Consider the following 12,155-nt stretch of genomic DNA (forward strand, 5'->3'; position numbering starts at 1 on the left):
CCTGCCTTCATTCATTTTCATTTATTTCTTTTTGGTAGTTTTACCTTTTATGGAAGATAAATCAATAAATCCTCAGACAATTTTTTTCATCATATATGAATTATGCCTGGAAAGAAAGGTCCTTACCATGCATAATTCTCCATTACAAGTGGTATCATAACCTAAATTAGCAATATTCAGCCACCACATGTCATCCAGACTTACTGTATAAATAATATAAATGCAAACTGGTAGAGCGTCTCAGGACACACTTTGAATGAACTATTAATTCTGAAAGCTAGTAGATAATCAGAACTTATCTTTCTAAAGAAGAAGTCATACTGACTTGTTGTACCAGTGCCGTCTACGGCATCTGCTATAAGATATTAACAGTTTACTCCCACTAACACAGGTGTAACTCATAAATATACATTTTTTGATTCTGTTCTGTTCAATGTGTCACAGTTAACTCAGTGTGAGCATGTATAATACCACAGCCCCAGGCCACAAATGAAAAAAGAAAAAATAACGAACCTGGCTCACTTAGCAATGACAGCCAAAACGAACATATGCTTCACAATAGGGCTGTACAATAATCACATTTTAATCTCAATCATAAATTTCACTTATGAAACAAAATGCAAAAGCAGTCCCACACCACCTGATGATGATGTTCCTTACCATCGCTAACAGCAATATGACGAATGCACAAAGGCCAAGAAACACAGTCAAGTGTTTGATAACGTCAGTCCTCCAGCATCAACTCAGACGTCGATAAAACTAAGCCTGCACAGCACCTCAGCATATCAGACCAGCTCACAGAGATGGACCAAAATCACCATTTGGCCAAAGATATATTTCCATTAAAAATGTTGAGTAATGAAGGCTTCAGGAAAAAACAGGAAAAAACCCTATGCTATCCCCTTGTGATATTTTTTCAAAGTAAAATTACCTGCATTATATGCAAAATATAGCACAGAAGCGAACCAGAGAGGGATCTCCCAGCTGTTGAGTACCTTGCTATGAACTTTTATTATTCATTATAACCATTTTGGCCATAATCATGCATTATCCTTTTTCACACAAAAGAAGCAAGGTTGCAGGTTGAATCAACTTTAGGCAAGTATTTCAAACTGAGGCCACAGACTGACACGCCATTATTTTCCACAGACTCTGTTTCAGTTTGTGGAGGTAGCAGTGTCCAAACTAAACAGTACTGTTCACAAGCTGCTCATTTGCAAATAAGTTAATTGCTTAGTGTGTGACAAATAAATGACGGAGTGACAAAAACAGCTGACTGTCCAATCCCACTAAACATTGGAGGTCAGATAAACATGCAGATCATCTCTATATTGGGTCCGTGGGTCCACGACCAATTCTATGAAACATCCAGACTAGGTCCACAATTTGGACATCAATATGATGGTCAACATTTTCACTTTTGACTGGGTAATTTTTTTGGACGTCATGCGGATGTCTATGACAGGTGCAGGGAATTTACATGATTAATAAGTGTAATTTTTTTAATTTACAAATATCAAGATTGTTTTTTCAACATGATACATATGAATATTGATTATTTATAAACAAACACAATTTAATATGTGTTATGCAGATTATCCACCAAATCTCCAGAGTAAAAAAAAGCAAGAGGAAAGCAAGGGTGACTAGAATTTCAAAATAAGAGCATGTGGAGTCCAGTAGAATATTCTCAGGAGAGAATCTCAGCTCAATATGTTGTCATTTTTCTCAGGTTGATGAAAAGTAAAAAAAAATAAAATAAAATAAAAATAAAATAATGACTGCTGCAACTAGTCAACAACATAATAATATTTGGGGAGCCCTCCAAAGTATATTTTTCACTAATCATCATGAGTAGTACACCAGTAATAAAAGACTGCAGGTCAAATTATCTTGAATGTATCAACAAAGATAACTTTGTAAATGAAAATAAATATTTACATTAATTTACAAACAACTTTGTATGTGCAATAAAATTCTGTTAACAAAATAACTTAATTTTTTTCCCTGAGTGTATCTTCTCATATTTTTAGTGCCATTTACTAAGGAAATAAAGTAGGGAAACAGTGGCAAAAAACAAAGAAATGAATTTAATTAGATACAAAAAAGACTGACAGGTAAATATGTGGCAATATCTTCATAATTGAGTTCATTTCCATTTTGGTTCATAGTAATTAAGTTTGGGATTTGCACATTTGCGAAGACCTTGTTTTATCTGAGTGAATCAGTACTGCAGTACACGCAGCAAGCCAAAATTCACAAGCTGACTCTCTGTGGAAAGGCACAGATGTGGTAGTACACAAGATAAACCCCTCTCCTTCTACTCCCTAACCCTGCAGAGAAATTTTTTTTCCACTTGGCCACATCCCACGCTTTTGGATGTGTTTTGTTCACCCTTTGAAATTTTATGCAGTGTTATTCTTCTGTATTCACCCCAGTGAAAGAGAGCAGCGTTGGGCGAGAAACGCATATCAGAGGAGTTTTGGAGTGAGATAAAGAAGGAGAATGCCTGGGAGAGAGAACAGATTCCTGTTAAGCAAATTCTTCTCCTCCCATGATGTATGAATGCGCTAACAATCACAAGAGCGCTGCATGTATTTCTCCAGCGTCCTGACTTAAATGCAGCTAAAGAAGGCCATGGCACTGGCAGTGCTCTGAGAAAGCCATGCAAATCTGAATACTTGAGATGGACACAGGTCCTTTAATGTTTCATAAAGCAGTTTCAGTTCATATCAATCGTTCTGCCCATAAAATATTAAAAATCTACTTGTTTATTGAAATATTTAACATGCTGGCTCTGTTCAGACTCCAAGAAACTCAGAGATTTTTTTTCCAGCCAGCTATAAATTAAAATTTTCCTGCAATGCCTGACTAAAATAAGATTACAGATGAGCCCACGATCCCATGACTAAAGCATAAACAGGCCAAAATACACTGTGGTTAAAAATCATTCAATCAAAACATTCAATGAAAATGAGAGGGAGCTTTCTCAACTGCGAAGCATAAATCAAAACATATCGAAGGGAATATTTCTATCTTTCCTTAGACTGTTCGCACATTTCCCTCTTGGTTTTTATGCTACCAGAGACAGCCATTTGAAGCAAGCCTAATCTACATACCAAACATTTAGTTATACTGACTGTTATCTGATAACAGCTACAAAGAATTGTCTGTAAGGCTTTCACTGATGCTCTTTGACCATACTATAAAGGGCAGTGTGTATGTGACCAGCAGGGTCTCCTGCAGGATGTCTATTCTAATAAGAGCAGGCCAAGCGGAGCCAAATGCAGCCTGATCTGTGATGTCACTGGTAATACACTGGCAGGCCATAACCGCTGGCTGGATGAATGGCTCTTACCACCACATTATTAACACAGATCAGTGTACCTGCCTCTCTTCAAACACGATAAGCCTCAGCACACAGCTCTCCTTAGTTCGCTGCATGAGCTGCCTAATATCCACCAACAGGAAATTAAAATGTTTGCTCTGACTCGTGCTACCATCCTGGCCAGTCTGACCTTTAAGGCTATTTTAAAATGTTCAAAAATTTTCAACAAGTCAGGCTTTCGACCTGTCTGGAGGAGAGAAAGGGATTTTGCACTCTGGGTTTCAATTTGTGCAAGTCTGTCCAAAAACTATATTCAGATGTCCTTAGATATGTTGAAAAAATCTGTGGTTTCTCTACAGCAAACCCTCTTTCCATAATGACCATGAGGAGATGCCTTTCTCCAGCAGATCCAATCTAAGAGATAACATACAAATTGACATCTAATGGCAAGAATAATAAAATATAGATAAACTCTTCATCTTTGAGACAAACTGGATCAAAAGACACAACTGCATATAAAATCTCTTTGTCTGCAAACTCTTCCAATCTAAGCAAATCAAACTTGGCACACAGATACATCCTGGGTCCCTGAAGGTTCTTATCTGTATCACATTTTAAAAATCATTGTATCATTTTAATTTCATAACAATAACATCAAATTCATATCCATAAAACATGAATTAGGCATGATATATTATATCATCATTTGGTTACCTCATAGCCACCTACCAAAATTGTCCATTTGTAGAGTTTATGCCCCTAAAGCACCTTATAAAAGCATTCTATCACTTTAATATAACATCATGTTATAATATATTATGATGTCATGATATAATATGACACAATGTGGCCAAGCAATCACCTAAAAATCACAGACCAAACAATCCTGTAGTATTGGCATGCACTTAAATTCAGGCTCCTTTAAAGAGTGTCGTTACTTCTGATGTGTGTTACATAGACACAAGTCATAGATTGATAGGTGTCATAGAAAAAAGTGCTCCTCGTTATAAAAAAAATGGCAGAAACCAAAGATTTTTGAACATTTTCTCACTTGAATACAAATTCACATTAGAGAGGGATTTCTTTATAGCCACTCTGGTGAAAGGAATCTCAGCTAAATTTAAATTGTAGCTAGTATTGCTGCATTGTGTTTTAAAATATCTGAAAACAAATGTGAACTTTAATACAGGCTATGCATTGATCTTACAAAATAACCTTGAGTAGCTTTTCTTTTTTTCAAACATAATTAAATAGCTGAAACAAACAAACAGAAAAAACAGAGACTGTTGTTTGTGCAGTGGATTTGATTTTGGAACATAAGAGAGAGATGAAAGCAACACTCACAAAAACAAGTACATTTAGTTAGAGATGCGGTCAACTGGCATACAAAGTCTGAGAGTCTTTCTTGTTGCCCTGCAGGGCCCAGTGGAGACGATTAGTGGGCTGAGAGATGGAGGCAAACTCTAACGTGTGCTATTGTTTAGGCTTTCATGAAGTTTCATTTAGCTCCTATTTAACAGATGCGAAGAGCCTGAGGCGCCACGTTGAAACATCTAAGGCTCATACATATAGAGCACACTGACGACTAACTGTCTGATGCCACTACACTCTGAGGTCTAATTAATATTTCATGCATTATTTTCTCTGGCACAGAGATCATGGCTGACATTACTTTAATTAAAAAAGTACAGGCAATATAAATGCATATGATCTTTACAGGTCATGTGGAAAAAGAGGAATGTTGTTTTTAAAAAAATACCCTTTGTAAATGTGTAAATCAGACTGAGGCATTAGTCTACAATCCCTTTGAGCTGTGTTCGCATAGCTGCACCGCATCTTTGTTTGTCAACACTGACGAATTGCAGCTGTCGAAAATGATGCGGTCCCATTAGTGACGGAATCCAAGCTGAGACGGAGCCAGACAGAAAGCCGCTGTGGGGACAAGATGATAACAAGGTACTCATTGGAGATGTGAGGGATGGTGCTTGCGCATCACTCTCTGTGTTTGCCTGATGAGACCGGGGCAAAGGAGGAGGAGGAGATGGAGGGGTTACGATAAAGTGAGAGCAAGGGAAGCGTGGAGAATGAGAAAGAGAGCGAAAAGTTAAGGAAGAAAAAGGATGGGTGGGAGATAACGTGACGAATTGGGGGGGCAACAAAGGCAATAGAGTGGTTGGGACAGTAATCAAAGACGTGAATGGGGCGAGTGAGATGACCACAGACAGACAGCAAAGAAGCGATACAACAACTAGCTTGTGCCATGAGAGATTGACAGGTTTATTCACAAGGAGTTACTGATCTCTCATCCTAGGGACCATATTACCTCTATGTTTAGACGCATAATAACTGCAGCAAAGGGAGTTGCTTCATTCAGTAAAACACTCAAATGCAGCAGGCATGATGTCATGCCACTGTATTAAGCCACCTTTCAATTTAACTATCTCTAAAATCTTAACGTATTAAATGTAGAGCACGACATCCAGCAACAGCTGATTATTAATTTTTTAGGCTTTCGCCAGAGGAAACACTGTGTAACAGCTTACTGCTCAGCTGCTAACACCGAAACATGAGTTAAAAAGCACTGTCGCAATGCAATATCCACACCATCTGCTACAGATTAGCTAAATACTGCTAAACAATGCAACCTCGTTATCAGTTTTAAAAGCTATTTGGACAAAACACAAGGCCGAGCTTGCACTCCAACACGTTGATAAAGAATGAATTAAAATTTTATATCACTGCTTTCCAAGTTTGAACTCTGCTACTATTCAAATTCTGGAGCTCAATGCATAAAGGAACTAGGCAGCCAAATTGCATATAGAGTAGGATCAGGTAAAAGGTAACCGCAATATGACCGCATACAATACAGGATGAATGAACGGTCACACAGACATAAAGGAGGAAATCCAACCATGCCACACTTCTTGGAATGAACATTGTGCCTCTTAAAGGTGGCCAGTTTAATTTTCCTGCAAACAAACAAAAGCTATGTTTACACATTCAGGAGTAGTCACTGTAATCCACTGAATGCATTCTCGAGTGCTCACAAATGTGTTAACGGTATTTCTTTCCACGGTAAAGCCAATTTGTTTATAGCCATATTTAGTTGCTACTAGTCTTCTTCATCCCTCTCTTTGCTGCTGCACTGCTGCATATTTTGGCTTGTTGATAGGCTGAGTAATCTGAAACCACTGGAAAAAAAAGTGTGCGCACATGGGTGATACACTTTTTCATGTGTCTTTAAGACTTCTCTGAGGTACTGAAGACAGTTTGCATCAGTAATGCCAATTTTTAGAACTCTATCCCAATTGCAAACCATATTTTGAAACTTAACAACTTCCAAATGTATTACAGTAGTATTGAGAGGAACTACTTCAGTACCAAGGACAGCGCCACTGTCTGTTTTCCATTTATGATTTGTGAACAATTTAGATTCTGCCTAGGTGTCCTGGCCAATATTGTTTGGTAGTTTGTTAGTTTTGAATGAAATCAGTACTGAAGCTCAGCTGTACTTGGAAAGACAGTACATACACCAAAGTTTCTATGTCACTCACAAAACCCAACCAGCCTTGTTACTGAAAGGATGGAAGTTTGTATTGTATAATTATTACAATAGCTATACAATAACAATGTTGAATTGTGCCCCATATATGTGGCAGTTATTACTATTACTATGAATTTGAAATTGTGAGCAGTGGAGAAGGTGACAGCTTCCGATCCCCATGAAGTCTTCCAAGGCCATTCGCTCCATGTTATTTTAACAGAACTTCCCTTCCTTTCACAGGTAAGACTACAGGACTTGCTATTTCAGCTAATTAGACGCCAGTCTTTTTGTCCTTGGTGGACTTGCCAATAACTCCAGCTGAATTGCGATTGTCCAACAGCTGTTAATTACATTTTGCCACTTTTTTGAGGAATTTTCCTAATTAAGTTTTTGGTTACATATCCCAAATCCCTTTTAGCCAGTAAATTGGATCATAATTTGTAATCAAACTATATTTTAATCATAGCACATTTTTACAGTGCAGACTAAAAATCAAATGAGACTGGCAAATAGACAATAATGAGATGACAAAATTACGACGCAATCCCCAGAAGCCTAGAATCCAATTCCCAAAGGTACGACATTTATGTCTTGTAAGTGTTGAATACTTCAAGAATGTTAGCGCTCCCAGATATAGACAATAAGGGGAAATTATGTTCCTTTTTTTATCTAAATGTTTCTTTTTTCTTTGTTTACAGCATAATGTTCCTAGGAGGACATATTGTCCCTGCAGAGATTTGCTGCGCATTTAAGATATTTATAACTTAGTATACTTGTATATTTCCCAATTAAAGCTGTAATTAATGCAGCCATGTTGTGCCCCCAGGGAAAAATGTGAAACTTCGAGGATGACAAACAAAGCAAGGATCAAACTCCTAGCGCACACACCCAGACTTCCCAAACCTCCAAAACCTGGCACAAAAGGTCAAAAGTTTCTGATTGTGCTTTGAAAATGTTATTTCTATGAAATTCACTTTGATGGTATGTTTGTGGGCTCTGTGCTGTGCTGATTGTGTTTCTCCACACATCCTTTTGCCCCCAATGTACTTCCATCATATCGCCGCAGACAATTGGAAAATGTAATTTCTTCTCGTTGAATGAATGGGTTGGAGAGCACATGAACGTCCACTCGGGCGATGTATGTCTCTTTCTTGGAGCAAAGCACGCTGTCCACACGGACATGCTAAATCAGCAGAAAGGTCAAACAGTGTGGAGTAGAGAGGGAGGCCTTTAAGAACATCTTGTCTGTTTCTTTGTCCAGTCAGGGCTTTTGGGAACTATAGGCAATTGAAGCAATAACATTGTCACAGACAGGGGAAATAAGGTTTTTGTCCTGCTGTGTGAACAGTGCCTGGTACTTGGTTCCAGCATTTGAAAGCAAACTTGATTCACATCCTGCTTTACCATAAAAGTGTACATCTCTATTTGGTGAAATGTGCAAGTACGGTGGCCCTCCACTAATAGTGTAATGTATTACAAAAGTAAAGTTATCACTATTCTAGGAAATACTCTGATTTTCACCTGCAGGTTATATTACACTGATGTACTGCAGGTATCGACTACCAGCCAAGACCTAAATAAAGGATGATGGCCAAGGGTATTCTTTCAATGCTGAAAGCATTGTCATTACATTTTAAATATTATTCACTTTAAACTGATTTAAGTACTTTATTATTTTCTATATTTTATTTATACCTTGGGGTTGCCAAGATACTTTTTCAAGAATCTTCAATTTAATAGTGATCCCCACAATCCCCACATGGAAAATGACAAAAAATAAGAGATATCTTTAAAAAAAAAGATTAAAACAATACGTGCAACATTATAAATAACAACAACACTATTTTTTAAGTTCACCGATGTATTGCAAAAAAACAAAAAAGAGAGCAATATTTTAGGGTTACAATTCTCGTGGCTTTTCACTGTTGATTAAGTATAGTTGGTATTGTAGTCTTTTGTTGTTTCTGTCTAGTTGTCCATAGGCTTTTCTCAATTCAGTATTAGACTTAAGAGAAATCTAATGTTTTTAGACGCAAAAGATTGTGTTACTTAACAATTAACACTATCTATTAAAACTACAGATGGGAAAAACTACCAGTTGCTAGCTCGGACAGCTGTTTTATTATTAGCTATAGCTGCTAGCCGTTATCTCTTTGATAACAGGTAAGGCAGGTTAAAGTGGCTACTGGGTAAACACTAATAGCTAATGTTAATGCTAATGTTATGGAAACTGTTTAATGCTGTTTTATCAAAATTCCTCATAAAAACGTTGTCCAGTGTTGTGAACTTTACCTAATTCAGATGCTAGTCCTTTGAGAAGCTGTGTGCCTGCTTGTCTGCAAGTATTGCACAAAGTTATTGGATGTGATACTGTTAGAAGCAAGTATCTAATAGGATACTGATTTGTAATACTGATTAGCAGTGTTGGTCAAGTTACTTGAAAAAAGTAATCAGTAACTAATTACTGATTACTTCCCCAAAAAAGTAATCCCATTACTTTACTGATTACTTATTTTCAAAAGTAATTAATTACTTAGTTACTTAGTTACTTTTTAAAAACACGATTTACAACCTGAAGAGGTGATAAAGCGATAGATCTTTCAGCCCAATTCTACTTTTTCTACATAATCCATCATACAAAATGTAATCAAATGGAAAAGTCTCTTTTTTTAACTTGTTTTATCAGTTTTAATCTTTTAACTTTATGCATCAAGCAAAAATTTAATTATATGCAACATTCTCTGACTTGAATAAATTAGTTTAACATTTAAACCTATTTTCTACACATTCCAGCACATAAAATAAAATATTTTTTGTGTTTACACTCAGTCTTTCAAGTAGATGCAAGTAAAACACAGCAGAACATAAATAAAGTCAAAGACTCAGCGGTCCTGTTGCTCTATTTTCACCTGTAAAGCAGGACTGCGGTAGGCGGAGGTTTACCCTGGTGCAGGTGTGCCGCGGTCAGTTGAAGAATCCGCGAGTTTCTGCGAGTTTCCCATTACGTCGTTGCGCACTCGGTGCTTGCTCGGAAGTTTAGGGGTTTTTTCGCTGTAAAAAGAAGTTTTCTTCCCACGCACGATGGACGCTAATGTTTTGGTCACTTTTTATGGAATCAAACTCAAAGTAAGGTCAGTACTTCCACGCTTTAAACGCTGCACGCTCATACTCTCTCCCACAATCGATATGTGATCCATTGTTGATCTGCACACAGCTGTTGTCACTAACGGCGCACTCACTGTCGTGAGACATTCTCGCAAAAAATCACGGTTTTAGTAACGCAGTAACGCAGCGTTCCTACGGGAAAGTAATGGTAATCTAATTACCGTTTTTGCAATAGTAATCCCTTACTTTACTTGTTACTTGAAAAAAGTAATCAGATTACAGTAACGCGTTACATGTAACGCGTTACTGCCCATCTCTGCTGATTAGTATCTGAATATTGAGCATTTTTTGTAAGCCTATCTTTTACTATATTTTTTGATCTGTTGATTTCACTCTGCTAAGCACTCCGACTCCCCCAATTTAGTCAATATGCCATACAAATCAAGCAGCCTTACCCTATTTTGAGTTTGTCTCAGTCGGTGATGTAAAGAACACTGTCGCCTGTTATGAGCGTTTTGCCAACAGGAAAAATACAAAATCGAATTTGATCTAATTTGAAACATCTGCCAATGCAGTACAGGTGCAGTGGTGGGAAAAAGGTTTCTAAGCAGAACACTGCATTTTAAACAAGATGATGAATAATATTTACTGCACCTGTCAGTGTTTGCAAATGAAAGTAATACAGTAATATAATGAGTAATGTAAGCACTTAACTTGTTTACCAATAATCAAGTCTAGTACTATCATTGTTTGTGAGGTAACATTGTCAGTCAAAAGTAGATTTTTATAAAGACTGAGTATACTGCTGGTCACTGGTGTATGTTTAAAAAAAATCTAGATCCAATGCTAAAATGTCCAAGAAAAAGAAATAACATATCGTTTTACATATTACTGTGTGCTTGCCCTTCTAATCTCCGTTTATTAAAGCTGACAAACAATGGAGGAAAAGGGGAACTGAGGAAGGCGTACTTCTTCCAGCAACCATCAGGGTTTAAGAAAATGCACAAGTATTCATCTCAGGAGACAGGCAATCATGTTAGCTTCATTTAGACATAACGCGGGTTTGCAGTTGATTATTTTTCAAGGGAGCGTGTGCTGAAAAATAGTGAAGATGGTGCTGGTGCACTATACCAGTGCATATGCTCATTAGCTTTTTCTTCAGTTCACCAGTTCTGATTATGAATCCTTTCATCATTTGCGTGAGTGTTTGCTTTTGCTTTGCTGGCAGTGAGAGTTAGCATATGTGTGCACAGTGACGTGTGAGAATGGCACCGTAAAAAGAGCATACACTGAGATTTTCAAAGCGAGGATGTTAGCTGAAACAATGTAGATATTCCACATTTTCTCAAATGTAAAGCTTTTCAACATAGCTCATGGTTCAGTTTCCATATCTGCACAAAAGCACAATTTTCTGAGTAGCTTTAAAGTTTATTTTTCTCGGTAGTTGTTTAGCGTGGGCAGTCTTCCACACCATTTGGCACAAGAAACTAGCTAAAATATATATATTTTTCCCTTTCCCATAACTAAGCTGACATGCTGTTGTGTGCCAGTATCATACCTCATGTGACGAGAAGCTCATTAGACCATGAAATTGAGCAATGTTACCTTGTCTAGTGTGAAACTTTTTAGGAAGAGAAATTAAGAAATGGGGAAATTGAAGAGAAGGGGGGAAAGCAGTGCAGCCAAACTACACTGTTTTCATACATTTGCCTATATAGATGCAAACTGCATAACTTATAAGCTATATGATGTTTAGATAAAATAAACCATGCTTTTGAATTTCAGAACCCCTCCTGCTTAGCCACAGATATTTTGTGCCATTTTTACCCTAAGCAGTCAGTATTCAAAGGCACACTCAGTCAGTTACATAAGACATGAGTGCAGTCTTGTCAGTCAGAAAGTATAAGCACAGCATCAAACAACATTGGAAGAAATCCTGTATGTCAAAAAAGTACTAATATTACAGAGTGCAGTATTAGGGATAAGTCTTGAGCCACCCCTCTTTTTTTCATATCTTGATTCTAAAGAGCCAGTTCATTTTTAGAAGATTTTCTTTTGTTGGTTAAGCCACTTAACTCTGTCCTCTCGAACATTTGGGCATTAAACGGCAGCTAACTCAAGAGATTAACTAATGTTGTGTCTTCACATAGCAGATAACTTAGAAAAGAACCCATTTAG

General features: G+C 37.3%; 1 protein-coding gene across 3 annotated transcripts in view; it reads right to left on the reverse strand.

The window, feature by feature from the left end:
* Positions 1–12,155, reverse strand: part of LOC147312342 (MAM domain-containing glycosylphosphatidylinositol anchor protein 2) — a 198,961-nt gene that overhangs the window by 155,784 nt on the left and 31,022 nt on the right. The window lies entirely within an intron of this gene.

This window comes from Aulonocara sp. 'chitande type north' Nkhata Bay, linkage group LG15 (assembly GCF_057382095.1).
Source record: "Aulonocara sp. 'chitande type north' Nkhata Bay isolate Kocher_YH1m ecotype deep benthic linkage group LG15, A_spYH_male_GT1.1, whole genome shotgun sequence".
In the NCBI taxonomy this organism is placed as follows: domain Eukaryota; kingdom Metazoa; phylum Chordata; class Actinopteri; order Cichliformes; family Cichlidae; genus Aulonocara; species Aulonocara sp. 'chitande type north' Nkhata Bay.